This window comes from Balaenoptera physalus (assembly GCF_965194825.1).
Source record: "Balaenoptera physalus genome assembly, chromosome: 2".
Taxonomy (NCBI): domain Eukaryota; kingdom Metazoa; phylum Chordata; class Mammalia; order Artiodactyla; family Balaenopteridae; genus Balaenoptera; species Balaenoptera physalus.
The window spans coordinates 64,525,333-64,552,990 of NC_138883.1; the positions used below are offsets into that span (position 1 = coordinate 64,525,333).

Sequence of the window (27,658 nt, forward strand, 5' to 3'; positions counted from 1 at the left end):
TGGATGGAATGTCCTATAAATATCAATTAAATCTCTCTGTTCTATTGTCTCATTTAAAGCTGTGTTTCCTTATTAATTTTCTGTTTGGATGATCTGTCCATTGGTGTAAGTGAGGTGTTAAAATCCCCCACTACTATTGTGTTACTGTTGATTTCCTCTTTTATAGCTGTTAGCAGTTGCCTTATGTATTGAGGTGCTCCTATGTTGGGTGCATATATATTTATAATTCTTATATCTTCTTCTTGGATTGATCCCTTGATCATTATGTAGTGTCCTTCCTGTTCTCTTGTAACATTCTTTATTTTAAAGTCTATTTTATCTGATATGAGAATTGCTACTCCAGCTTTCTTTTGATTTCCATTTGCATGGAATATCTTTTTTCATCCCCTCCCTTTCAGTCTGTTTGTGTCCCTAGGTCTGAAGTGGGTCTCTTGTAGACAGCATATATACAGGTCTTGTTTTTGTATCCATTCAGCGAACCTGTGTCTTTTGGTGGGAGCATTTAATCCATTCATGTTTAAGGTAATTATTGATATGTATGTTCCTATTATGATTTTCTTAATTGTTTTGGGTTTGTTTTTGTAGGTCCTTTTCTTCTCTTGTGTTTCCCACTTAGAGAAGTTCCTTTAGCATTTGTTGTAGAGCTGGTTTGGTGGTGCTGAATTCTCTTACCTTTTGCTTGTCTGTAAAGCTTTTGATTTCTCCATCAAATCTAAATGAGATCCTTGCTGGGTAGAGTAATCTTGGCTGTAGGTTCTTCCCTTTCATCACTTTAAGTATATCATGCCACTCCCTCCTGGCCTGTAGAGTTTCTGCTGAGAAATCAGCTGTTAACCTTATGGGAGTTCCCTTGTATGTTATTTGTTGTTTTTCCCTTGTTGCTTTTAATAATTTTTCTTTGTCTTTAATTCTTGTCAGTTTGATTACTATGTGTCTCAGCCTGTTTCTCCTTGGGTTTATCCTGCCTGGGACTCTGTGCTTCCTGGACTTGGGTGGCTATTTCCTTTCCCATGTTAGGGAAGTTTTTGACTGTAATCTCTTCAAATATTTTCTCGGGTCCTTTCTCTCTCTCTTCTCCTTCTGGGACCCCTATAATGCGAATGTTGGTGCGTTTAATGTTGTCCCAGAGGTCTCTTAGGCTGTCTTCATTTCTTTTCATTCTTTTCATTTTATTCTGTTCTGTGGCAGTGATTTCCACCATTCTGTCTTCCAGGTCACTTACCCGTTCTTCTGCCTCAGTTATTCTGCTATTGATTCCTTCTAGTGTATTTTTCATTTCAGTTATTGTATTGTTCATCTCTGTTTGTTTGTTCTTTAATTCTTCTAGTTCTTTGTAAACATTTCTTGCATCTTCTCGATCTTTGCCTCCATTCTTTTTCCGAGGTCCTGGATTATCTTCACTATCATTATTCTGAATTCTTTTTCTAGTAGGTTTCATATCTCCACTTCGTTTAGTTTTTTTTCTGGGGTTTTATCTTGTTCCTTCATCTGGTACATAGTCCTCTGCCTTTTCATTTTGTCTGTCTTTCTGTGAATGTGGTTTTTGTTGCACAGGCTGCAGGATTGTAGTTCTTCTTGCTTCTGCTCTCTGCCCTCTGGTGGATGAGGCTATCTAAGAGGCTTGTGCAAGTTTCCTGATGGGAGGGACTGGTGGTGGGTAGAGCTGGGTGTTGCTCTGGTGGGCAGAGCTCAGTAAAACTTTAATCCCTTTGTTTGCTGATGGGTGGGGCTGGGTTCCCTCCCTGTTGGTTGTTTGGCCTGAGATAACCCAACACTGGAGCCTACCCGGGCTCTTTGTGGGGCTAATGGCGGACTCTGGGAGGGCTCACACCAAGGAGTACTGCCGAGAACTTCTGCTGCCAGTGTCCTTGTCCTCATGGTGAGACACAGCCACCCCCCCACCTCTGCAGGAGACCCACCAACACTAGCAGGTAGGTCTGGTTCAGTCTCCTATGGGGTCACTGCTCCTTCCCATGGGTCCTGATGCGCACACTACTCTGTATGTGCCCTCCAAGAATTGAGTTTCTGTTTCCACCAGTCCTGTTGAAGTCCTGCAATCAAATCCCACTAGCCTTCAAAGTCTGATTCTCTAGGAATTCCTCCTCCCATTGCCAGACCTCCAGATTGGGAAGCCTGACATGGGGCTCAGAACCTTCACTCCAGTAGGTGGACTTTTGTGGTATAAGTGTTCTCCAGTTTGTGAGTCACCCACCCAGCGGTTATGGGATTTGATTCTATTGTGATTGCACCCCTCCTACCATCTCACTGTGGCTTCTCCTTTGTCTTTGATCTGGGGTATCTTTTTTGGTGAGTTCCAGTGTCTTCCTGTCGATGATTGTTCAGCAGTTAGTTGTGATTCCGGTGCTCTTGCAAGAGGGAGTGAGAGCACATCCTTCTTCTATGCCATCTTGAACCAATCTCCTCCATTTCAGTTTTATAGGAATAAATATTGTATAGCTGTTAACCAAAGATAAGACACTAATTGGCCTGACCAGTCATCTTTCATTTCATTAGTTAGCCACATTTATTGTACATGAAAATGTGCTAAGCACCTTGAGAAATTAGGAAAGGAAGATGAAGGTCCTATCCTGGAGTATAAGTGAATGGAGTTGTCTCTGGGCTTCTGTTACAGACTTTGGCCTGTCTTGGGCTCCTGGATCATAAGTTACTTGGTAAGATTGTCTCCCATCTCCACCAGCACTTACCCTGTGCTCTATAGAATGCCACTTTCCCCAGGGAAGTCAAGCTATCCATTCTTTCTTCATTGTGTGGTAGCAGCAGATATGTTTCTCCCCATTTTGCTGATAGCAAAAGTGAAGCTAATTAAATTGTAAAGGTCACTTCAGATAAATTCATCTGATTCTGAAATTTTAAGATTTCACTGCAGGAAGGAAAAGGGTTATAAATGTCAGGTGTAAGGTGTGTCCCATATTAGGTTCTCTCTTGTCATAGGCTGTGCTTCCTGGGAGAGTGTTGAGAATGTGCAGGGTGGTGTTTCTGTGCAGGTAGGAAAAAGAGAAATGTTAAAGAAATTGGTGAGCCCACACTTCTCTCCTGCAACAAAAGAGAGTCCCCTGACTTATCAAAGTATGTTCTAAAAAGTCATGTATATGCTATCTTGAAGGCTGAGGTAAAAGAAAAAAAAATCAGTCCCTTCAGACAATAGACATATTTGGTGGTAATTTTATAACTGAGAAAACAAACATAAACATTTAAGGACTGATAAGCTGTCCCAGTGGAAATCTCTTCCCCTTCCCAACATGGCACGCAATTACCTGTAGGCTTTTCGAGTCAAAGAAACCACCTGCAACTCTTACCCAGTGAATCTTCAGGAAGATTTTCAGTACTTCTGCTAATTTATGTCTGTGTGATTCAGGTCTTTATTGGAAAATTGTGCAATATCAGGATCAATACCCAGGGACTCTGGAACGCTAGCTAGTATACACTCAGAGACTCCTCCAGCGGATGAATGTGCAATTTGAAGGGAATGCACATCCCTCTGTCAATTAGGTTTTTAGGTTCATGAAAACAATGAAATCAGCCAGGTATTTAGCAAGGGGGAATGTGAGACAATAAAATCTCTCATAATGAATTTCGTGCAATTCACTTGGAAAGCAAAGGGTAGAGGCCAAGAGAAAGAGAGAATGGTTGTAAAGCTCAGATCACTCCAAGAAATGATAAATGGACTTATTGACTATGTTTCAGAACAGCTACCTAGAATAGTTCCTTCCAGTTGAACCATAACCACTTCTTCAAAAATAATTGGCAGGAGTATTTGGATGTAAAAGAAAAAAAACCTCTCACATATATATTTACATTCATTTTTTTCAGGACATCTTTTTGTCTCTTCACTTATCTCTGGCTTATCTTGTTCTCTGAGAAAGGCTGTGTTTATCTCCACCTGGAAGAGAGGGTGAGGGAGGACTTGGAAAATGTTTTTTCGTTCCTTACACTTGAAACTGCTCTGCCTCTGAGACACTTGCAGGATAGAAGAAAAGTCCTTTGTATAGACTCGTAGACTAGACATTGCCTCACCTGCCTCTGACAGGCTCCCTTTTACCCTCAGCCAATTGCTTCCCACCACCCTACTTGCACTGGCAGTAGGTCCTGAAGTGTTGCTATGGCCTGACCCTTACAGTAGAGTCCGTTTTGTCCAGTGGCTATAAAATGCAAGTGGAGTAATGCTGGAAGGGCCCCCAGGGAAAGCTGAGATTTCTATAAGAGGTCTGCTGAGGAGCCCTAACTCTTGCTTTCTGTTGTTTCCAGTTTCTCTTTGCAGCACAAAAGCAGTTTTGAGTTTAGAGAGTCTTGAGGTATTTTTACTTCTAAGAGTTATATTAGTACAGGTTACCAGGTTAGAGGCTTAAGGTCACCATTTTAGCACTACGAATGGTTAGAGTCAGAGTATGTGACCACCTGTGCTTCCAGGCAGATCCAAACAGAAGTTGGGGAGGTGATATCAGGTTGACCAGCCATGGTGGTAAACAGTGTAGTTGGGGCTGGTACACATTCTCTTGAGCCCAAAAGGCTGAGCAGAGGCTGATACGATGTCCTTTCCTTTATGGAAGGGAATACTAAGACTAGAGGTGGGCCAGAGAATTGCAAACAGTATGCAGGGAATTGCAGTACTAAAAATAGGCCAAGTTCCCTATGCTATGTACGAAAGCAGCACATCCAGTATTGATGTAGCTGCTTTGTGCTTTGTGTCAGCCCATCGCCATCTTGAAAAGTGCTGTTTGGGAGCTAGTGAAATCTGGCTAAATTTAAGCAATAGGTATCAGAGGTTTTGCCCCAGTGGTGTGCTTGAGCTAACTTGCATGTGCTTGGGGAGAGTCAATTTTGTGTGTGTCTTCCAACTCTGTGTTTGGTCATAAGCTGGTAGCATGAAATGGGCCTTGGCGGGAGTACTGACACCATGGAAATTGGCAAAGTCTACAAATCCATGTCTAGTTGTCCAACATGTACCAGTGCACCACTGTCTTGAGACCTTCCATTTGGAATGAATGGAGTAGTTTGGACTGAGGAATTCACTTTTGCCTGAGTAGAGCTGCCTTTTGTCTCAAAATCCTTGCCACTAACCTCTACTTCTAATGCTACTCCTGTTCTGCTTGCCTCTGGTCAAAACTCTCTCTGCCCTCTTGATTCCTCTAGCACTTTCTTTCTGCAACGCTCTTTGGACATTTGCACCCTTGACCCTCTTTGAGTTTGCTGTTGTTGCTGTTTTACTGTATTCCCTGTTTCTTCGCCTAGAATGTGAGGGTGGGGAGAGTGGGTACTGTTTAGGGGCACCAGCAATGGTGGCAACAGCACAGACAGGAATGGTTCAACAGGGAGCTTATGCAGAGAGGAAAGTGACTTGAAAGGCATATTAAAATAATTTAAAGTCCAGGGGTAACACCCATTCAATATAAATGACATGAGGGGAGGATTTTGCGGGTCTCATTCTGAAGATATTCCTTCCTTCTGAGGCTCAGTTAATGATTTTTTTTAGTCATCACTATTGGTTCCCGGTCAAAACTATTCAAGGAGTAGCCTTCTCTATGGATAGGAGAGAAGATTGTGCAAGAAGTAAATGGGAGCAGGAAGCTATCACTACGCACTTCTGCACGTGCCAGGAGGGCCTTCAGGAGAGTTCTGGAATGGAAAGGAGGAGGGAGGAGTAGCCAACTCTAACAGCTCGTGCTGTTTACCTGCCATGGGTCTGTTAGCAGGAGGCTTTCCCCTTAGCTTCTTATACGCTCCTCTCCTCTCTGTCCCACTCCTGCAGGCATTTGGGACCTTTTCTCCCTGGTCCCCAGAGTCCTGGTCAGTTCTAGCTCCCCATTGTCTGTTTCCAGATTTTACGGTCTTCTTTCCCAGGAGGCCTTCTACTGAAGAGATCCCAGATAAGGGTGACCCTTCAGAGAGGATCATACATCTAGTTTACAGAAGCAATTTCAGAGTGGGCCCTGGGCCCTTGAACCCCGATGGGGGAGGTCCAGGCTAGTATGAGATGGGCAGCATGCCCTTTGAGTTACACTAACAGACTGTGTCAGAGTCTGGCTTTTCTGGTGAATGTGGGCCGTTGGGGAGGTGGGTTTTCTCAAAGACTGTGTGAGCATGACTGTGTAGGTGGGTGTGGGGTGGAGGAGATGTTTGGGAGAGGTGAGGGGAATACTGGTTCAGTGGCCACCCTGGGATGGCCAGTCTTTGCTCACTACAAGCACTAGAAGAGTTTGCTGCCTTTGTTCTGCTTCCTGGTCATACTGGCTGGATTAACCAGGGATGCACTAATTCCACTGACATGTCAAAGACTCTGAAGACAAGAAGATGAGTGAGGGCAAGAGTAATAATAAAAAGTGAGGATAAAGGAGCAGGTTTATTTTAAATACATTTTTCTTTTGACTACCTGGAACATATATCCTTGTCCTACACAATGTGGTATTGGGAATTTTCAAGCACAGCACTGTCTGCTGTGCAATGTAAATGCCTTTCTACATCACCATGTCGAACATGTCAGTAAATTACATCACTCACCAATGCTCTTCTGCGAGTGGAATTGTGCTTTGAAAATACTCAGAAGAGGATGAGAAGGATAGTGGACATGTGGGTTATAAACAAAGACATTTTCATTTTTTATTAATATCAAATCAGCTTTCCCCACCTCCATTAAGCAGACGCTGAACAAATAGTAAACGCATATTGGTGGAAGAGGTGCTGAACCTTTAGCCTATTCAGGGGACCCACATGTTTTGAACTGACCTTGTCAGTGAATGAAGGAAGGAATGAATGAATGGTGCCTTGGAATAAATATCACTAGTGTCAGCTATTCTAACACCAAATCTAGAAGAGAAAAACCCCTGGGCTTTGAGTTAAAGAGGTAAAATTGTGTGTGTGTGTGTGTGTGTGTGTAGGGGTAATAGACCTAAATAGTGGCTCCTCTCTTTAAAAAAAACCTTGGAAACTCTGCTTAACTTTGATTTAGTTTAGTCCTTTACATCTACCTGGGCTCATATCACCAACATACTTTTAAGTGCCATGAAATCAAGATTTGGAGGAGCCTAATTCTCCACAAACACAGATTCTCTACTCGTATTTTCCCTTTTGTCTTTGTGTGAAAGCAAATGCTATTTCAGGGGATCACAGTCCTAGGAAAACGATTAAGGCTTGTTTTCTCTTTATCCAGGCCTCTGGCTTTTAAACACTGTTAAAACATGTCCGGAAGTGTAGAGTATGATCAACACAGGAGTTTTTGACATCAGGACTTCCAATCCTGTTCCTGCATGCTCCCCATAATTGGACAGCAAACAGCGCTCCTTTTCTTCCTTTTGACCGTCTGTATTGCTGTGGAAATCTGTGCAAAATTAGGACGATTGCTGTGATTGTACACTTGAAATTCCCGAACTCAGCAGTGATGAGGAAAGGGTGGCAAGCTCGTTGTGGTTTTTATGAAATCAAGTAAAACCTGAGAGAGACAGTGGCTGGCTTTAGTGGTTGGTATCAATACCAGGTACAATACAGTTAAATTTTTGAGAAAACAGTTTCTCCCATATTGACACATTTAAAGTATCTGTTTTATCTGCATTTGTTGGAAAGGGGCACATCAGTGCCCTTTGGGCTTCATCACGTGTGGTGTTGTCACCAGGCAGCCCACTTCTATGAGAAGTGGGTGCAGGCAAAAGACGCTAACTGTAGTTTGAATGGCTGCTTCTCCCTGCCCTAAACCTAAAGCTCTGTCCGCAATCAGATATGACATTTGCGGGGCTCATTGCAAAATGAAAATACAGGATCCCTTGTTAAAACAGCAAAGCGGTAAATCCAGCATGGGACCCTTCTAAGCAAGGGACGCTGTGTGACTCACGGGTCACAGGCCCGCGAAGCCAGATCTCGCTCTGATCTTCCTAAATAAGATGGGATAAGAAGGAAGTACCCGAATCCTCCCGGGCACAATTTACAGTGTGTGCCGTCTGGGGAAGAGCACGGAGATGAGATGATGTTTCACCGAGGGCCCAGGGATCCGTCCTTCCTGCCCTTGGTGAACAGGAGACAGAGAAGCCTGGAGTGAGTGACTGGGGTGACTTTAAAGTCCCTTCTCATCTTGAGAGCCTGTAACTTTGAAGCCCTTATCCCGAGGGCACTCTAATTCGAAGATGCTGTACTTTTCTTCATTACTCTTTACAAAGAGTAATCTTGCAGCTTTACCACTTATCAACAGTGAAGACCCGGTACTGGTGCTCTGTCATCTCTGAGCTTCCGTTTCCTTGTTTGTATAACAGAGATACACTTACCTCGGAGTGGTTGTGAGGGTTGAATGCCACGATGGGTGGGGAGTGCTCAGGAAGGTTCCAGGCACATGGTCAACTCTCAATAACGGCGATGATGATCACGGTGATTCGGGTAAGCCTTGCTTTTGGCAAAGTGTGTGTGAGAGAGAAAGCCCCCCTCTGTGTACTGCCCACTACCCACTTAGGCCCCGGGTGACAACTTGGTTGAAGGGTTATGTTATCCCAGCGGGCTTCTTCGGACTCCTTTTTTCCCAGCTTCCTTCAGCTTAACTACTTTCAAATGTAGACTCTTTTGAATATGATGAAAGTCCACGCGCTAACAAAGCCGCTGCTGGCAGCAAGGTCACCCAAAGAGAGGCAGTCTTGTCCTCTGGGCGCGCAGCACAGCAAGCATTTATTCAGACCCTCCGAAAGCTGGCCCGCTGTGCTGACTGAGCCCCAGTGGCTGTTACCTCTTGCAGCCTCTTTCCAAGCCAGGCAGAGGGAGGCTCTTCCTCTCTGGACTCAGCTTGGAGGGGTCGTCAAGGTCCATTTGCTGGTGGTGGTGGTGGTGTTAGACCCCTTCGCAGATCCTGTAGGTGGTCCCAGAAGTGGGGAGGCACTAGCTCGCTCTTTTTAGGGGAGCGTGGGGCACTTGTCAGTGTTACTCCCTCCTTTTCCCCACGGGATGGGGCGGGCGTGCACAGGCTGGCCTGAGTCAAGGTCAGTGCAGCATTTTAGGGCAGTGGGCCCGCTCTGTCTGAAACCTTGCCCATATCCACACTTGTTCCCTTCGGACTGACAGAATCTCTTAGATCTGGCAGGCCTCCTCCTGCCGCAGCCCTTGAACTTCCACTGAACGTGAAAGCCTAACTCAGCCCCTACCCTGGTGCTCTTCACAGGATCTGACTTCTCTGCCACCAGAGTGTTCAGGATGCAGTCCTCCTCTCCGGGGTAGAGTGTTTTATTTCAGCAAACGGGGTGTGTTTTTCATGATCTGCACATTTGCTTTAGTCTTGGAGAAGATGGCTGAGTATAGCCTTCTGGGTTCCCAGCATTGTGTAGGGTTGCTGTTATTTTATTTATTCTTGGAAGGTGGAAATGATTATCTCATTGTTTTGGCCGATGAAGAAACTGAGGCTGTTTCAGGATGGTGCCCAAATGCACGTAGCTGGTACGTGGCAGCACCAGCATTTATATCCAGTTCTGATTCATGTTTCTCTCGGCAACTGTTTGTTGCCTTACCAGACTAGCATCCTCAGATGGGAACACTCATCCTAACACGTGGGCCTCAGCTGCGAGGCAGACACACGTTCTGTGCACACAGGCAGGGAGGAGCAGGGCAGGGCAGGGCTTGATGGGGTGTCTGCTCTAGTAACATGGGCAGCATCTGGAGGACACAGAATCCCCGGGGGGCTGCCCACTGCGCCTGGCTCTCCTTAGAAGACAGAGTGAACATGGGGCCCAGAGAACCTTGGATACTGCCTAAATGTGTAGTTTCCCCCATGATTAGCTATAAGGAGAGGAGCAACTAAAAGTAAATATCAGGATAGTAATACCCAGCTTCATGGCAGAAAGACTTCCATAGGATCCTATAGCACGTGGACTCAGGGAAGGTATAAAACCCAGCTCTTTAAAGACCTGAACTTGGGCATATATCCAGAGAAAACTCTAATTTGAAAAGATGCTTGCACCCCAATGTTCATTGCAGCACTATTTACAATAGCCAAGACATGGAAGCAACCTAAATATCCATCTACAGATGAATGGGTAAAGAAGATGTGGTATCTATAGACAGTGGAATATTACTCAGCCATAAAAAAGAATGAAATAATGCCATTTACAGCAACATAGATGGACTTAGAGATTATCATACTAAGTGAAGTAAGTCAGACAAAGACAAATATCATGATATCACTTATATGTGGAATCTAAAAAAATGATACAAATGAACTTATTTACAAACCAGAAATAGATGCACAGACATAGAAAACAAATTTATGGTTACTAAAGGGGAAAGGGGGTGAGGAGGGATAAATTAGGAGTTTGGGATTAACAGATACACACTACTATATATAAAATAGATAACCAACAAGGACCTACTGAATAGCACAGGGAATTATAGTCAGTATTTTGTAATAACCTATGTAGGAAAAGACTCTGAAAAAGAACATATGTACGTATGTATAACTGAATCACTTTGCTGTACACCTGAAACTAACACAACATTGTAAATCAACTATACTTCAATTTAAAAAAAAAAAAGACCTGGACAAACAGTTGAGCCAGATACGCCACTCTCATCTCTGGCAACATTACCTCTGAGGCATCCTGGTAAGTGGGGCTGGGACTGCTTGGTAGAGAGACCTTAGACAACTTGACATGGCAACAGGTAGACATCATGGAAGACCTGGATGTGTCACTGTGAAACAAGGTTCACTGTGCTTTAGAAGAAGCCCTAGACAGACTCCACATAGCTGCTACCGATGGGAGTGGTTCTCCTGATATCTCAAAGGGTGGGTGGGTTTGACTAGGGACCTGACAGGGCTGCTGTAGGTGGAGGTCCCTAGCGCTCAGCAGCTCAGGGCTACCAGCAACAGGGCTAACACTTTCATTTTATCTGTTCTACATTATCCCAGGGCAGGGTTGAGCTTGGTAGAGGGCGGGAGCATTAGTGGAACTTAAGGGTGACAGAAACCTATCCCTGACCTCACTGATTACCACTATCTCCCTATTATACGCCCTCATGTTACAAGGAAACTGGCATCACAGTGTGTTATATCGCATTTATCTGTGTAATTCTTTGTCATGTATCTTTTAGTCCGTTTTTGCTCATCATTGTTCCCAGTGCTTCATACAGTGCCTGCCACATACAGCAAATGTTCAAATAAATATTTCTTCAATGAATTAATTAATGAAAAGAAGTTCGGGAAGTAATAGAAGATAAGAAAGTGCTTCAGAGATAGTTTAGTGCTGCCTTTCTCGTCTCTGCTGATTAAGTACGTGACAGATACCATAACTATCAGAGTTCCAGATAAGAATCCAGAAAATGCTATCTTTTACAGTGTCATAGAAATACAACCTTTGTTCCTTCTCAATTGCTGGAAATACACTTGTCTTTGAATGAAATGAGGCATTGGGGCAGTAAATATGCCCTTTGGCCCTGGTCCTGAATTTATCAGTTACAGTTCCCACATTGAAGGCATGACAGTCATCAGGGAAAAGCCAAGGAAAGGAAAATAGATCGTCAATCTCTGCCTGGAGATCCAAGGTCAAGGTAAATGTCTAGGGGAGGCTAAGAGCAGGAAGGTTTGGAGGTTGTCTGTGTGGTCTGAGGGGATCTGAAAGGCTAGCTTGACCAAAAGGATACCCGTATTAGCTTAATTGGAGGGTCACAAATTTTTATCTTTAGGCATTTCTCTTTGGATTTAGATTTAACTATAGAGTTCTATAACTGTGTAACCATTTTCCTGGGAGAGGTGGTCATGAAGCCTTGAGCACCCTGGAAGCATGGAAGCACGAATTATTTTGATAAATTACTGCAGTTAATGACTGAGCAGAGGTCTTCCAAGGGCCAGAAGGAAAGTACTAGGTAAAGTTGAAAGGAGATTTGAGTGTGGGGAGTATGGGGGCTGGTGGGAGTTGGGAGGAAAGGTCCTGAGGAGGGTGGGCTCATGGGATATTCCTGTGTGGGCAAAGAAGAACTTGACAGAGAAACATTGCCAGGGTCCCAGCAAATACCTGGGCACACTCCAACTGGATGTTTTGAGGGGGAGTTTAGTAAAGAGACTGTTGCAGATGTGTGATCAGGGTTTAGGGAAACCAGGGGTGGTGTAGCACCTTGGGCAAGCACTATCAGGGAGCGAGCTGCTCCACCCCCCGCCTGATGGAGCAAGGGAGTAGACCAGTTATTGGAACCTGGAGGGATTAGCCATAGGAGGGGCACTTATAAAATGTGATGGATTAAAGATAGATAAAATTCTCTGATACCCTTTTCATCAAGAGTGGGGTCTATGTTCTTTCCCCTTGAATCAGAGGGGCCTCTGCAACTGCTTTGACCAATAGAACATGGCAGAAGTGATGTTGGATCTGTTCCCAGGCCCAGGTCTTAAGAGACTGGAAACTTCCATTTCCTTTCCTTTGGACATTTGCTCTTGGAACATGGACACCTTGCTGGGAGGAAGTCTATCAGCCCCAAGTAGAGGCCCACCTAGAGAACTGAGGCCTCTGCTAACAGTCCTAAGCTTGCTCAGACCATAACCTACCCCAACTTGCTAGCCATCTTGGAAGTGGATTCTCCAACCCTAGTCAAGCTGCCCCAGCTTATGCCACGTGGAGCAGAGATGAGTTGCCCCACCGAGCCCTGTCCAAATTATAGCTTCATCAGTAAAATAAATGTTTGTGGTTGTTTTAAGCTATGAAGTGTTGGGGGTAGTTTATAACCACCAGTGGTTACGGTTACTAGAATATATGAGGTGTGGCCTCAGTGGTAGACACAGATAATCCCTGGTAGCCTGGCAGGAAGAGAGCCAGGGGGACAACCCCCTTGGCTTCTCTCACCTCCTGCCTACTTATTTACTGCCAGTGACCTCCATCGAATGGACCCAACGAAAGCCAGAGGATAAGGAACCCATTGATGTGTCCTTGTAGGTCAGCCCCCTGGCACACACACACAGAGCAGGTTGGAGAAGCGTGAAGGGAGCTCTGGAGTGACAGATGGGAGACAGCCAGCACAGGCACCAGGCAATTTAAAGTTGGTGTCATGGTGTCGACCCCATTTGATACAACTCAAACCACTCAACCTAGCAGAACATGAACCTTAAAAGACAAAGGCCAGAATCTCTTTTGGAAGGTAGCCAGGTATGTGATCAATAAGCCAGAAAGGAGAAAAATCTGCCTGAGATATTTCTTAATCCAACAGCTAAATGTTTGATTTAATCAGCATTTAATCAACGTTAATTCAAATGGAAAATGTAGTAACACGCTATGGATGCTGGCCCCTCAGAGCAGCGCTGGGGTTGAGCCCGCCTTCCCGATTTCCTGAGTGGCCGTCCAGGGGGAGCCCTGGGGAGCCTGATACCCAGTGAAGGAACTGGCTCTGCCTTTATGTCCCATAAAATAAACATTTGTGCTTCCAAGGAAATAGGAATAATCTGGCTAAGGAGAGAGGGACACCTTCCCAGGTCTGAAGCCCCAGATAGACAAACCCAGGCGACCGGGGCAGAATCAAGACTCAGGTTACTTTGCTAGTCAGCAGTGGCAGTGAACCCACTGGCTCCTGGGGGGAAATCCCTGGAGCAGTGTGCAGAGGGCCAGGTGCCCCTTCACATCTGCCTCTGGGAGGGCAGGAGGGCCACTCCCTGGGCTCTGGGGTGAGCCGCAAAGCCAGAGTGGCACTTGCCAACATCCAGCAGGAATTTTGCAAAACCTAGTGAGTGGGAGCGTTGGAAAGCTGCCCTGGCTTAAAGGGAGGTGGTAGAATGTGATGATTAGAGCTGGGATTCAGCAGTCTAGCTACCTGGATTCAAATTCTGGCTCTGCCTCTTGCTAGCTGTATAACCTTATTTAGCTCCTCTATGATTCTGTTTTCTCATCAGTAAAATGGGGGTGCTAGTACATACTATGTGCAGCTTTTATGAAGGCTCAATGAGCTCTTAGCACATACTGGAGGAAACCACAGGGTGAAGTGGTTTAAGAGCACCAGCTCTGAAGCCAGATGGCCAGGGTTGAATCCTGACTCCACCACTGGCGATATGCATGATGCAGATTATTTAATTTCTCTGTCTCAGTGTCCTCTTTTATGGGGGATTAGCTGTACCTCCTTCATTTGGTTGTCACGAGGACTAATGAGGTAATCCGTACGAAGGGTTTAGAGTGGGCGGCAGCTCTCCTTTAGCTGCAGTGAGCACGATACCTACTCCATCCTGCGTGTTTGGCACGTAGTGACCTCGCAATAGTATTTTCATTCTTCTGGAAGCACAGGTTTAGAGGGAGAAACCCACACGCTCAGTTCGGATTCAACAGGAGCTCCCTGGACTGCCCTGCCTCCGGATTAATTGTTCTGAGTGTAGTTGAATGGTCTGTTCCCACAGGTGTGGTCACACTGGGTTTTGTTTTGTTCTGTTTGTTTTTCTTGCTCTGCTCCAGTCACATCTTGGCTTCTGGGCTGCCCACCAACGACATTTTCCCGCCGTCCCGCGGTGCTCTCAGACCCAGCCGGGCAGAACCGGGCTGCCACCACCAGTGTGGGGTGACTGATGGCTCATCGGGAGCTGGGCTTCCCTTGTGCCCTGGGGCCTGGTTTTGAAAGAAAGCAAATGAAAAATGGTGGCAATAAAGAAGGCTGCCCCTGGTAGACAACACCTCTTTGTTTCCAGGTAAATGATACGGTTTGGGCCTAAGATGGCAGAATCTGGAATCTGAGCCACCTGGTTCTCTTGCCAGCTTCTGGAACCCACTTGTGACACGGCACTTCCCTGTGCCTCAAAGTGTACCCTTCCTTAAGATCTTCCTCTTCAGAGGTCTCGTCACGGTTTGCTGGTTGAGAGTGGTTTGCTCTGATAGAGTGCGGGGCGGAGGTGACTGAGACCACAGGGGCTGCAGGTAAATATCAAAGCATCCTAACCCGGCAGGTGAGAAAACTCCAGGCTTGGCCTGCGCTGACGGGCTGGGTGACGTCACATTTGTCCTTAACCTCCTGGGACCTCTTTTTGCAAAATGAAGGCAACCTGGGCTGACTCTGGGCACTCTCCCGAGACTAATAAAATCCTTGGAGAACGAGCTAAGGAAAATCAGGTGCGGGCACTTATCGTGTTGACAGAACAGCTATGCTCATCAGATCCCCTGATTTGAGGGCCTGGGGCGTCATCCTCAGGTGGAGAGTTTTCCTTCCTGCCTCTCTTCCTCCACGCTGCCTCCCGTCCCTGCCCTTCCCCACAGACCAGGACGATTCTCAGGAATGGCTGCCCCTAGGACCAGCGGAGGAGCGGGAACGCTGGGAAGAATGCTGTTCAAGCCTGGCCTGCTCCGGGAATGCAGTGGCTTCTCCGGGGGTTAGTCCTCTGAGAGCCCGAGGAAGTGCTGCCCTCATCCTCCTCACCCAGGCTGATCTGCAAAAACTGCGCCCACAAGGAGGCCCTGTGTCTTAGCTCTGCCCTTTCTTAGCTCCAGTCCTTCTGAGAGGGCAGAGCCACGGTTCCAGCCATGTATCGTGTGATGAAAGAGGTGGTACAAAGTACAGCGAATAAACTCAACAATGTCCACCATCCAGCCACAGAGCCTGACTGCCAAATAAAGCCTTCCCAGTTCAACTGTAATTTTTGCAGGTAAAATTTTCCGTCAGCCACCAGAGGGTGCCCACAGAGCTCTCTGAAAATGACCCAAACCTGCAGAATTAGGCAAAGAAAATTTCCAGTGCATATAAGCCCAAGACCAACTACAGCTCCCTCACACATGAGTGGGACCGATGCACAGGCCAGCTAAGGAGCTGCGAGTTTGCAGGGGAAGAAGAGCCAGAGTAGGAGTGACAGAAATTACCTGAATTTTAGCTAAACAAGTTGCATCTTGATTTTAAGTTGGCAATTGCAAGAGCACTTTGAGGATTGGCCCAGGGTGCATTTTCATTCCCTGGCAAAACTCCCTTCCCCACCCTTTCTTTCCCCAGCCGTGTGTACAAAGGAAATGCAAATACATGTAAATATTAGCTAAGGCCTAACAGGCTTCTTGGAAGGTAAGGCTGCTGCTGCTATTTAAAAAAAAATCCTATAATGCAAGTGAAAGGACAGAGATTTTCTGAGCTGCTGCTCCTGCAAGAGGGTGAGGCCTCAGGAAGAAGAAATGGAGAAGCCATGGTTCTCTGAAGAGCTGGCCTGGTGTGGAGCGTGCCCGGAATGAGAGGAACAGAGGGACGGCTCCCTCCCTGTCCCCAGCAGGGCTGAGAAGCAGGCTGTGTCTGGCCTCCCTGTCTCTCCAGGGCCTGGCACACTGACTGACACACAGTGGGTGCCTGTTAGTGTTTGCTGAATGAGTGAGTGAATGGGAAGTGAGCTAGGGTGGGTGGGACACTGCCTGTGAGCTTTCACCAGGGTGAGGGGAGAATTGGGAAAGGGGTGGGTGTGGTGGAAGGGTAATATTCCAGGGAGAAGAGATCCCATGTTCAATGTTGGCTGCCTCTGGCTAGACCATTTCTGTGGATGTACAAGACTCCAGATGAGCTGCTTTGTCTTTGTCTTAATGCTGGTCAAACTGCCCAGTGGCCCCATTTGTTCATAAGGTCCACTCATTCGCAGTTATTGGGTACCTGATGGGGACCCTGGCAGTTATTCCCACACCGAGGACCCCAGCCTCCCTCAGCTTTGGCTTTCTGGAAATCCAATTCCATTCTATATATGTACCACATCTTCTTTATCCATTTATCTGTTGATGGGCATTTAGGTTGCTTCCATGATCTGGCTATTGTAAATAGTGCTGCAATGAACATTGGAGTGCATGTGTCATTTTGAATTATGGTTTTCTCTGGGTATATGCCCAGTAGTGGGATTGCTGGGTCATATGGTAATTCCATTTTTAGTTTTTTACACAATCTTCATACTGTCCTCCATAGTGGCTGTATCAATTTACATTCCCACCAACAGTGCAAGAGGGTTCCCTTGTAGATTTTCTGATGATGCCCATTCTAACCAGTGTGAGGTAATACCTCATTGTAGTTTTGATTTGCATTTCTCTAATAATTAGTGATGTTGAGCATCTTTTCATGTGCTTCTTGGCCATCTGTATGTCTTCTTTGGAGAAAAGTCTATTTAGGTCTTCCGCCCATTTTTTGATTGGGTTGTTTGTGTTTTTGCTGTTGAGCTGCATGAGCTGTTTATATATTTTGGAGATTAATCCTTTGTCCGTTGATTCATTTGCAAATATTTTCTTCCATTCTGAGGGTTGTCTTTTCGTCTTGTTTATAGTTTCCTTTGCTGTGCAAAAGCTTTTAAGTTTCATTGAGTCCCATTTGTTTATTTTTGTTTTTATTTCCGTTACTCTAGGAGGTGGGTCAAAACAGATCTTGCTGTGATTTATGTCAAAGAGTGTTCTTCCTATATTTTCCTCTAAGAGTTTTATAGTGTCCAGTCTTACATTTAGGTCTCTAATCCATTTTGAGTTTATTTTTGTGTATGGTGTTAGGGAGTGTTCTAATTTCATTCTTTTACATGTAGCTGTCCATTTTTCCCAGCACCACTTATTGAAGAGACTGTCTTTTCTCCATTGTATATCCTTGCCTCCTTTGTCATAGATTAGTTGACCATAGGTGCGTGGGTTTATCTCTGGGCTTTCTATCCTGTTCCATTGATCTATATTTCTGTTTTTGTGCCAGTACCATATTATCTTGATTACTGAAGCTTTGTAGTATCGTCTGAAGTCAGGGAGTCTGATTCCTCCAGCTCCATTTTTTCCCCTCAAGATTGCTTTGTCTCTTTGGGGTCTTTTGTGTCTCCATACAAATTTTAAGATTTTTTGCTCTAGTTCTGTAAAAAATGCCACTGGTAATTTGATAGGGATTGCATTGAATCTGTAGATTGCTTTGGGTAGTATAGTCATTTTCACAATACTGATTCTTCCAATCCAAGAACATGGTATATCTCTCCATCTGTTTGGGTCATCTTTGATTTCTTTCATCAGTGTCTTATAGTTTTCTGAGTATAGGTCTTTTACCTCCTTAGGTAGGTTTATTCCTGGGTATTTTATTTTTTGTTGCAATGGTGAATGGGATTGTTTCCTTAATTTCTCTTTCTGATCTTTCATTGTTAGTGTATAGGAATGCAAGAGGTTTCTGTGCATTAATTTTGTATCCTGCAACTTTACCAAATTCATCAATTAGCTCTAGTAGTTTTCTGGTGGCATCTTTAGGATTCTCTGTTTATAGTATCATGTCATCTGCAAACAGTGACAGCTTTACTTCTTCTTTTCCAATTTGGATATCTTTTATTTCTTTTTCTTCTCTGATTGCCGTGGCTAGGACTTCCAAAACTATGTTGAATAATAGTGTCAAGAGTAGACATCCTTGTCTTGTTCCTGATCTTAGTGGAAATGCTTTCAGTTTTTCACCATTGAGAATGATGTTTGCTATGGGTTTGCTGTATATGGCCTTCATTATTTTGAGGTAGGTTCCCTCTATGCACACTTTCTGGAGAGTTTTTATCATAAATGGGTGTTGAATTTTGTCAAAAGCTTTTTCTGACACGCGAGCTGGGGACAAATGTGGCGAGGGCTGCGTGACTCAGCCCGGCTCCCTGCCCGCCTGCCCAAGCCCCTGTGACCCCGGCTGGGATCCCGCCTGCCAGCTGGCTGGCCCCCTCACGGGGGTCGTGCTGCTGACCCGCGCCTGCGACCAGGAGGATACGCAGCCATGGGCTGCCTGGCCGGGAGTGTGGCTGTGCGGCTGCTGGGGCTGCCCGTGGACTGCACAGAGGCCCAAAAGCATTGTTGGTATTTTGAAGGACTCTATCCAACATATTATATGTCTTTGGTCATCCGGTTACAGGGCCTCCCCAGAAGGAAACCACTGTAATTCTGCCCACAGGATGTGTAGCAAACAGATGCCGCCCTTGCGAGGACTGCTGAGGCTCCAGGTGCTGTGTGCAGGCCCTCTCCATACAGAGGCTGTGCTACTTTTGGTTCCTCCTGATGATGGGCATGCTCTTCTGCTGTGGTGCCGGCTTCCTCATCCGGAGGTGCATGTACCCCCTGCCGCTGATCGAGGAGCCGGCATTCAACGTGTCTTACACCAGGCAGCCCCCGAACCCCACTCCAGGAGCCCAGCAGCTGGGGCTGCCGTTTTACACCGACCCTGGAGGACCAGGGATGAATCCTGCTGGGAACCCTGTGGCGATGGCTTTCCAGGTCCAACCCAACTCACCCCAGGGAAGCACAGCCTACCCACCACCCCCTTCCTACTGCAGCACGCCACTGCCCCCATATGAACAGGTGGTGAAGGCCAAGTAGCCGGGAGCTGCCTGGCACCTGCCTGTGCAACTGGCCGGGGAGGCCGGGAGAGGCTGTCACTCACCCTCCCTGTCCCCATCACTGTTCACTTCCAGGAATGGTCTTATGAGCCACTAAGGGCAAATTCCTTTTTGATATCGTCAAAGCAAGCACAGCTTCCTTTCAAGTTTTCCTTGTTGGATGAGTATTTGAATTCACCCCGTGTCTCCTCTGTTGCTTCTGTTTCTAATGTAATCTGTGCTCTGGCCAAGTGGAGAGTCCCGAGGGTTGACCGCCTAGGGTAGTGTGCCCAGACCCTCAGGGGAGAGACCCCGGCGGAAGGTGAGGCAGGGCACGTGCAGGTGAGTACGCATGAATGCGAGGAGGGGCCCGGGCCGCCCAGAAGGCCCACGCACGGCAGGCGGCCCGTCTGAAACGAGGCCCCACAGGGCCGGCTGTGTGAGCCCCATGCCCGACAGTCTTCCTCTTCAAAAAGCTGTCAGAGAAACAGGCGTTGGTGGTGCAGCCTCTGAGCCCTCTCTTCTCCATCCCCTTCCTGAAGACCAGAGCTGCCCTCTGCACAGCCAGGGCTGGGAGAGCCCTGGGTACGGCTTGCACCTCAAGGAGATGGGGATCCGGAATGAGGCCAAATTGATGTCTAGAGTTATCTGAAAATCACTAAGGAAAGTTATTTAAATTCATGGGAAATTGCCCCCTGCCTCAAACCGGACATTGCATTTGATGAGCTCTTGGTCTGACTTGGGGGAAAAAAATGTTCGAGCCCTTTTTAGTGTGTCCTGTGGAAGGTGGTATGGAGTCCTGTCCTGAGGTCAGACTCCGAGTCCTTCCTGGACGTCAGCAGCTCTCTGGCCTGTGATCACGGCCAGGCACCTGTGCACCCTCCCCTGAGGTAGCTCTGATGGTGGGTTGTGATGGACACTTTCAAAGCAGAGAGGCACATGCGGCTGGGAAGCCATATCGGCCCCTGGAGCGAGGTGTCCCAGCAGGGTGCAGTCAGTGGCTTAAGCCTCGGTTGGGCAGGCCTGGGCCCTGGCTGATTGATCTCAGCAGGTGTACGCCGGGCTCTGAAGAGGAGGAGCTTGCTAAGAAAAAGACGGGAACGCAAAACCCCAGGACTGCAGAGAGATCTCTTCAAAAAGGACCGAATAGATTTCACTGAGGAGTTAATCAAAATTAGAATAAAGAAGATCTGGTTGGAAATGCAAACCCTGGCTCAGAAACCTCTCTGGCCCTGGGATCACAGGTAGTCCTGGGGTTGTTAGGGGGCCAGAGTCCTGCTCCTCTGCATAGTGAGTAATGCCCGCGATCGTGTATTTAAACCCAGATTGAGACCTGACAGGTCATGTATAGGAAGGGCAAAGCCGCATAGCCAAGACATGTAGGTCCCTGTATGTATAGTGGTGGGGGGTGGGGGTAGGGTGCTTATTTTTGAAAGGAACTAAACAGAGCCTCTTGAGAAGTTGTCACTCACTGAACTTGAGCATCAGGGCATCTCACTGGAGTGGGTACTGAGGGTTTTCATTCCCTAGCCCTAGTCACCCTGTCCCTGCTCTACTGGGACACATCTATGGAGTAGGAGTGAGGAATCAGGATGTGGCCACAGTGACTTACCTTTTCTAAGGATGGAAAGTCTGGGAGCCTCCCCGGGGATTCCACGGGATGCTCTTGGAGCCAGATGAACACCATGGAAACAGACTGTGAACACGGATGCTGCTGCCGGTGTCTTTGACCACCAAGTGTGACCTCTGAACTCCTGTCCCCAACTTCAGTACCTCCTGCACTCAAGTCCTTGATTCGAATGAGATAACAAAGCACAACATTTGCTGTTGACAACCCAGGACAACTACATGGGTCCAAAAGTTCCTCTTCCTCCAGGTCATTCGTTTTGCATTTTCAGGTCCAGCTTCTCCCTTTACTGTTCTGATGAGGAAGCGCCCGAGAGCTGCCCCTGGAGTTGGGCTGGGTGCAGCTGAGTAGGCACCCAAATGTCCATGACAAAATTTTGTTTATCTTTTTGATAGCAAATGATCTTGAGACTGGATGATTTAGGTAGCACTCAACAATTTTATATTCACGTTTGTGTGAGATAAATTTTGTTTTCCCTTGAACCTGGGTGAGAATCCACTACTGTGGGCACTGACACTGTGTGTGGAAATTCCACTCACAGTGACATTTCCTTCCCACTCTGTTTCCCCCCGTGCTGTCAGTGGACAGTGCCCACTGCTTGGAACCAGTCCAGCTCCTGGTGTGTGAAGTTCCATAGAGTTCCGTAGAGTGTGTGGCTAGGAGTGACCTGGGAGCAGATTGGTGCATGCTTTTCCTCTTGTAACACTTGGCTCATTTCTCTTTTTTGTTCTTTTGGTAGGGTCATGTTTCCTATGTATGCAAAAATAAAAATAAATTTGGGTGTGAAAAAAAAAAGCTTTTTCTGCATCTATTGAGATGGTCATATGGTTTTTATTCTTCAATTTGTTAATATGGTGTATCACATTGATTGATTTGCATATATTGAAGACTCCTTGCATCCCTGGGATAAATCCCACTTGATCATGGTGTATGAACCTTTTAATGTGTTCTTGATTTCTGTTTGCTAGTATTTTGTTGAGGATTTTTGCATCTATATTCTTCAGTGATATTGCTCTGTAATTTTCTTTTTTTGTAGTATCTTTTTCTGATTATGGTATCTGGGTGATGGTGGCCTTGTAGAATGAGTATGGGACTGTTCCTTCCTCTGCAATTTTTTGGACGAGTTTGAGAAGAATGGGTGTTAGCTCTTCTTTAAATGTTTGATAGAATTCTCCTGTGAAGCCATCTGGTCCTGGACTTTTGTTTGTTGGAAGATTTTTAATCACAGTTTCAATTTCATTACTTGTGATTGGTCTGTTCATATTCTCTATTTCTTCCTGGTTCAGTCTTGGAAGGTTATACCTTTCTAAGAATTTGTCCATTTCTTCCAGGTTGTCCATTTTATTGGCATAGAATTGCTTGTAGTAGTCTCTTAGGATGGTTTGTATTTCTGCGGTGTCCATTGTAACTTCTCCTTCTTCATTTCTAATTTTATTGGTTTGAGTCCTCTGCCTTTTTTTCTTGATGAGTCTGGCTAAAGGTTTATCAATTTTGTTTATCTTCTCAAAGAACCAGCTTTTAGTTTATTGATCTTTGCTATTGTTTTCTTTGTTTCTATTTCATTTATTTCTGCTCTGATCTTTATGATTTCTTTCCTTCTGCTAACTTTAGGTTTTGTTTGTTCTTCTTTCTCTAGTTCCATTAGGTGTGAGGTTAGATTGTTTATTTGAGATTTTTCTTGTTTCTTGAGGTAGGATTGTATTGCTATAAACTTCCCTCTTAGAACTGCTTTTGCTGCATCCCATAGGTTTTGGATCATTGTGTTTTCATTTTGTCATTTGTCTCTAGGTATTTGTTGATTTCCTCTTTGATTTCTTCAGTGATCTCTTGGTTATTTAGTAACGTATTGTTTAGCCTCATTGTGTTTGTGTTTTTTACGTTTTTTTCCCTGTAATTGATTTCTAATCTCATAGTGTTGTGGTCAGAAAAGATGCTTGATATGATTTCAGTTTTCTGAAATTTACTGAGGCTTGATTTGTGACCCAAGATGTGATCTGTCCTGGAGAATGTTCCATGTGCACTTGAGAAGACAGTGTAATCTGGTGTTTTTGGGTGGAATGTCCTGTAAGTATCAATTAAATCTATCTGGTTTTTTGTGTCATTTAAAGCTTGTGTTTCCTTATTAATTTTCTGTCTGGATGATCTGTCCATTGGTGTAAGTGAGGTGTTAAAGTCCCCCACTATTATTGTGTTACCGTCGATTTCCTCTTTTATAGCTGTTAGCATTTGCCTTATGTATTGAAGTGCTCCTGTGTTGGGTGCATATATATTTAAAATTGCTATATCTTCTTCTTGGATTGATCCCTTGATCATTATGCATTGTCATTCCTTGTCTCTTGTAACATTCTTTATTTTAAACTCGAGTTTATCTGATATGAGTATTGCTACTCCAGCTTTCTTTTGATTTCCATTTGCATGGAATATTTTTTTCCATCCCCTCACTTTCAGTCTGTATGTGTCCCTAGGTCTGAAGTGGGTCTCTTGTAGACAGCATATATACAGGTCTTGTTTTTGTATCCATTCAGTGAGCCTGTGTCTTTTGGTTGGAGCATTTAATCCATTCATGTTTAAGGTGATTAATGATATGTATGTTCCTATTATGATTTTCTTAATTGTTTTGGGTTTGTTTTTGTAGGTCCTTTTCTTCTCTTGTGTTTCCCACTTAGAGAAGTTCTTTTAACATTTGTTGTAGAACTGGCTTGGTGGTGCTGAATTCTCTTAGCTTTTGCTTGTCTGTAAAGCTTTTGATTTCTCTATAGAATCTGAATGAGATCCTTGCTGGGTAGAGTAATCTTGATTGTAGGTTCTTCCCTTTCATCACTTTAAATATGTCATGCCACTCCCTTCTGGCCTGTAGAGTTTCTGCTGAGAAATCAGCTGTTAACCTTATGGGAGTTCCCTTGTATATTATTTGTTGTTTTTCCCTTGTTGCTTTTAATAATTTTTCTTTGTCTTTAATTCTTGTCAGTTTGATTACTATGTGTCTCAGCCTGTTTCTCCATGGGTTTATCCTGCCTGGGACTCTGTGCTTCTGGACTTGGGTGGCTATTTCCTTTCCCATGTTAGGGAAGTTTTTGACTGTAATCTCTTCAAATATTTTCTCGGGTCCTTTCTCTCTCTCTTCTCCTTCTGGAACCCCTATAATGTGAATTTTGGCGCGTTTAATGTTGTCCCAGAGGTCTCTTAGGCTGTCTTCATTTCTTTTCATTGTTTTTTCTGTTCTGCAACAGTGAATTCCACCATTCTGTCTTCCAGGTCACTTATCCGTTCTTCTGCCTCAGTTATTCTGCTATTGATTCCTTCTAGTGTAGTTTTCATTTCAGTTATTGTATTGTTCATCTCTGTTTGTTCTTTATTTCTTCTAGGTCTTCGTTAAACATTTCTTGCATCTTCTCGATCTTTGCCTCCATTCTTATTCCGAGGTCCTGGATCATCTTCACTATCATTATTCTGAATTCCTTTTCTGGTAGGTTGCATATCTCCACTTCGTTCAGTTTTTTTTCTGGGGTTTTATCTTGTTCCTTATCTGGTACATAGTCCTCTGCCTTTTCATATTGTCTATCTTTCTGCGAATGTGGTTTTCATTCCACAGGCTACAGGATTGTAGTTCTTCTTGCTTCTGCTATGTGCCCTCTGGTGGATGAGGCAAGAGGCTGTCTTCGAGGCTTGTGCAAGTTTCCTGATGGGAGGGACTGGTGGTGGGTAGAGCTGGGTGTTGCTCTGGTGGGCAGAGCTCAGTAAAACTTTAATCCGCTTGTCTGCTGATGGATGGGGCTGAGTTCATCCCTTTTGGTTGTTTGGCCTGAGGCAATCCAGCACTGGAGCCTACAAGCCCTTTGGTAGGGCTAATGGGCTCTGGGAGGACTCACACCAAGGAGTACTTCCCAGAACTTCTGCTGCCAGTGTACTTGTCCCGCGAGTGAGCCACAGCCACCCCCCACCTCTGCAGGAGACCCTCCAACACTAGCTGGTAGGTCTGGTTCAGTCTCCCCTGGGGTCACTGCTCCTTCCCCCTGGGTCCTGATGCACACACTACTTTGTGTGTGCCCTCCAAGAGTGGAGTCTCTGTTTCCCCTAGACCTGTTGAAGTCCTGCAGTCAAAATCCTGCTAGCCTTCAAAGTCTGATTCTCTGGGAATTCCTCCTCCTGTTGCCGGACCCCCAGGTTGGGAAACCTGTCGTGGGGCTCAGAACCTTCATTCCAGTGGGTGGACTTTTGTGGTATAATTGTTTTCCAGTTTGTGAGTCACCCACCCAGTGGTTATGGTTAGTTGTGATTCTGGTGCTCTCGCAAGAGGGAGTGAGCACATGTCCTTCTACTCTGCCATGTTGAACCAATCTCTACACAGTCTTTTGACAGCACCCATGGCTGCCTCTTGCTGGTACATACATGGAAGAGAAGAGATGATTGACATTTAAATTTAGAAATGGCTCCAGTTTGGGAACAAATTATTTTACTTAGTTTTCTGTACTTCTGATTCATCACAGAAGGAATCATGATGTCAGTGCCTTGCAGGGTTTTAAAAGGTCCCTACACATGCTCCCTTTCCAATATTTCTCCTTTGGGGCAGCTTTAATGACAATTTGGGGGGCCTTCAGTTGAGCCAGGAGGGCTACTGGACTTGGAAGAAAGAGAATGGTTTCAAGAATTATCCCCTCTCTCTCCTTCCCTGCCTCAGCTAAACCTGTCCATCTGATTAGCACAATAATGATCAGCTTTTCCCCACCTGACTGAGACGTTTGGGTTCCAGGAGGATGATCCTTTTGGTTTGCAAATCTCATGCAGATGACGCCCTGAGGATTCCTGCGCCCTCTCTGGATTGGCCCAGCTGGGTGCCCCACACTTTGTGAGATCTGCAGTGACTGAGGTTATGTCTTCTTCTGGTCCTTTTTTATTTCTGATCTCCACCAGGCCCTGGCCCAGCACTGTGTACTTGGGGAAGTTTAGACCCAAGGGAGAGGCTATTAGGAAAGGGTCTCAACAAACTAGCTGTAGCTAAAGCAAAGGAAAAGTTTCTAGAAACTAGGCAGTCTCCTGAAAGAATGTTACACAAGATTGTGTTGTCAAAATAAGATCTTCTCTCTCTCCCTCTCTCTCTCTCTCCCTCTCTCTCTCTCTCTCTCTCTATATATATATATATAGCTGACTCACTTTGCTGTACACTTCAAATGAATACAACATTGTAAATCACTATACTTAAATTTTAAAAAATTTGGGAAAAAAGATCTCTGTGGGGAAAAATCCATTTTTTTAAAAAGGGAAGAAAAGAAAAGGAAAAAGAGGCAAAGAATGGCTCAAACAACCTCTTTCCCTGAGCTCTCTGTCAAGAAGGATCATAGCACCAGCCAAAAGATTAGGGAGTTTGGACACCAATGGAGAGAGAGAAAGAGGTAAGGGAACTGTTTACCTTAGATCCACTGATCAGGGACCGCAGTGAGGTTGTGTGGCTTTGTGAGTGCCATTTTATCAAATATCCAGAGATAGTCTCTTTGCTATTTCTGAGAATGAGGTAAGGAAGGGAAGTCAGCTTTAAAATGCCCACTTTGTCAAGAAGAAACAGAGAAAGCGGTATAAACATTTACCTTTTTCTTGCAGTTCTACAAAGCTCAACTAATTCCTTTGTATTTAACCGACTCATCTTGAATATCTACCATGTCCCAGGCACTGCGACCTATATTCTTGCCCTCTAGGGGTTCATAGTCTAGGGAGGGAGGGAGAAAAATGACCAGACTGCACCAGAGGGGCCAAGTTTTGCCTACACCACTGTGACCTCTGCAGTGGGAGTTCTGGCCCAAAGGCTGGAAGGCACAGCACTCATGCCACAGGGCTCCACCTCTCATGTGCTATAACTGGGCCAGAGATGGGCACCGGATGGCTCGTCGGGGGGCTAGCCCTTAGGTAACTCTAAGTTGAGCCAACCCAGTTTCTCACATGACAATTTGTAATTGGGCTGCTGAGAGACAAAGTCAGTTAGATGTGGGGAACAAACTTTAAATTTACAGAGACTGGGGCTGAAGTCACCTCGAAGAGCCACACACACCCAGAGAGCGATGATGCAAAGGAAGACAGCCAGGGGACAGCATGGAATGACTCACAGAGGGAGCAATATGAGAGAGTTTATTAGATGACTTTGAGCGATGGACAGTCACTTTCCTTCTCTGCCCTGGTTCCCAGCTCCAAAAGCAAGAGGCTTAATTTCTCATCTCTGTGTCCTGTGAGATTGCAGTTCTTTAAAATAAATTCCTCTCTTCCTGAGTTTCTTATAATCAAAAGTTCCCTGATTTTAATTCAAATTGTTATGGAGTAATGTATTAGTTGCCTAGGACCGCCATAACAAATTACTACAACTGAGTGACTTAAAGCAACATAAATTTATTCTCTCAGAGTTCTGGAGGCCAGAAGTCTCAGATCAAGGTGTCAGCATGGTTGGTTCCTTCTGGAGGCTCTGAGGGAGAATCTGTTCCATGTTCCTCTCCTAGCTTTGGGTGTTTCAGTAATTCTCGACATTCCTTGGCTTGTAGATGCATTGCTCCAATCTCTGTCTTCATCTTCATGTGGTGTTCTCCCCACATGTCTCTGTGATTCTCTGTTTCTCTCTCTTAAATCCAAATCATTGGATTTAAGGCCCACCCTAATCCAGGATTATCTGTCTAGAGATCTTCACCTTAATTACATCTGCAGAGTCCCTTATTCCAAATAAGGTCACATTCTGAGGTTCTGGGTGAATATATCTTTTGGGGGGGACGTCATTTAACCTACTACAAACAAGGTATGAATATCTTTATTGCTGGATTACTCAA

The 27,658-nt window shown here is 45.3% G+C and overlaps 1 protein-coding gene, 1 long non-coding RNA gene and 1 pseudogene across 4 annotated transcripts in view; 2 read left to right on the forward strand and 1 right to left on the reverse strand.

The window, feature by feature from the left end:
• The window catches only part of LOC309656113 (uncharacterized protein), a 761,916-nt gene that overhangs the window by 269,913 nt on the left and 464,345 nt on the right, over positions 1-27,658 (forward strand). The gene's annotated exons all lie outside the window — the stretch shown is intronic.
• The window catches only part of LOC309656161, a 329,878-nt gene that overhangs the window by 259,527 nt on the left and 42,693 nt on the right, over positions 1-27,658 (reverse strand). The window lies entirely within an intron of this gene.
• On the forward strand, positions 18,799-21,653 carry LOC309655574 (WW domain binding protein VOPP1 pseudogene; annotated as a pseudogene). Its single transcript has one exon. The product of its transcript is annotated as a WW domain binding protein VOPP1 pseudogene (transcript).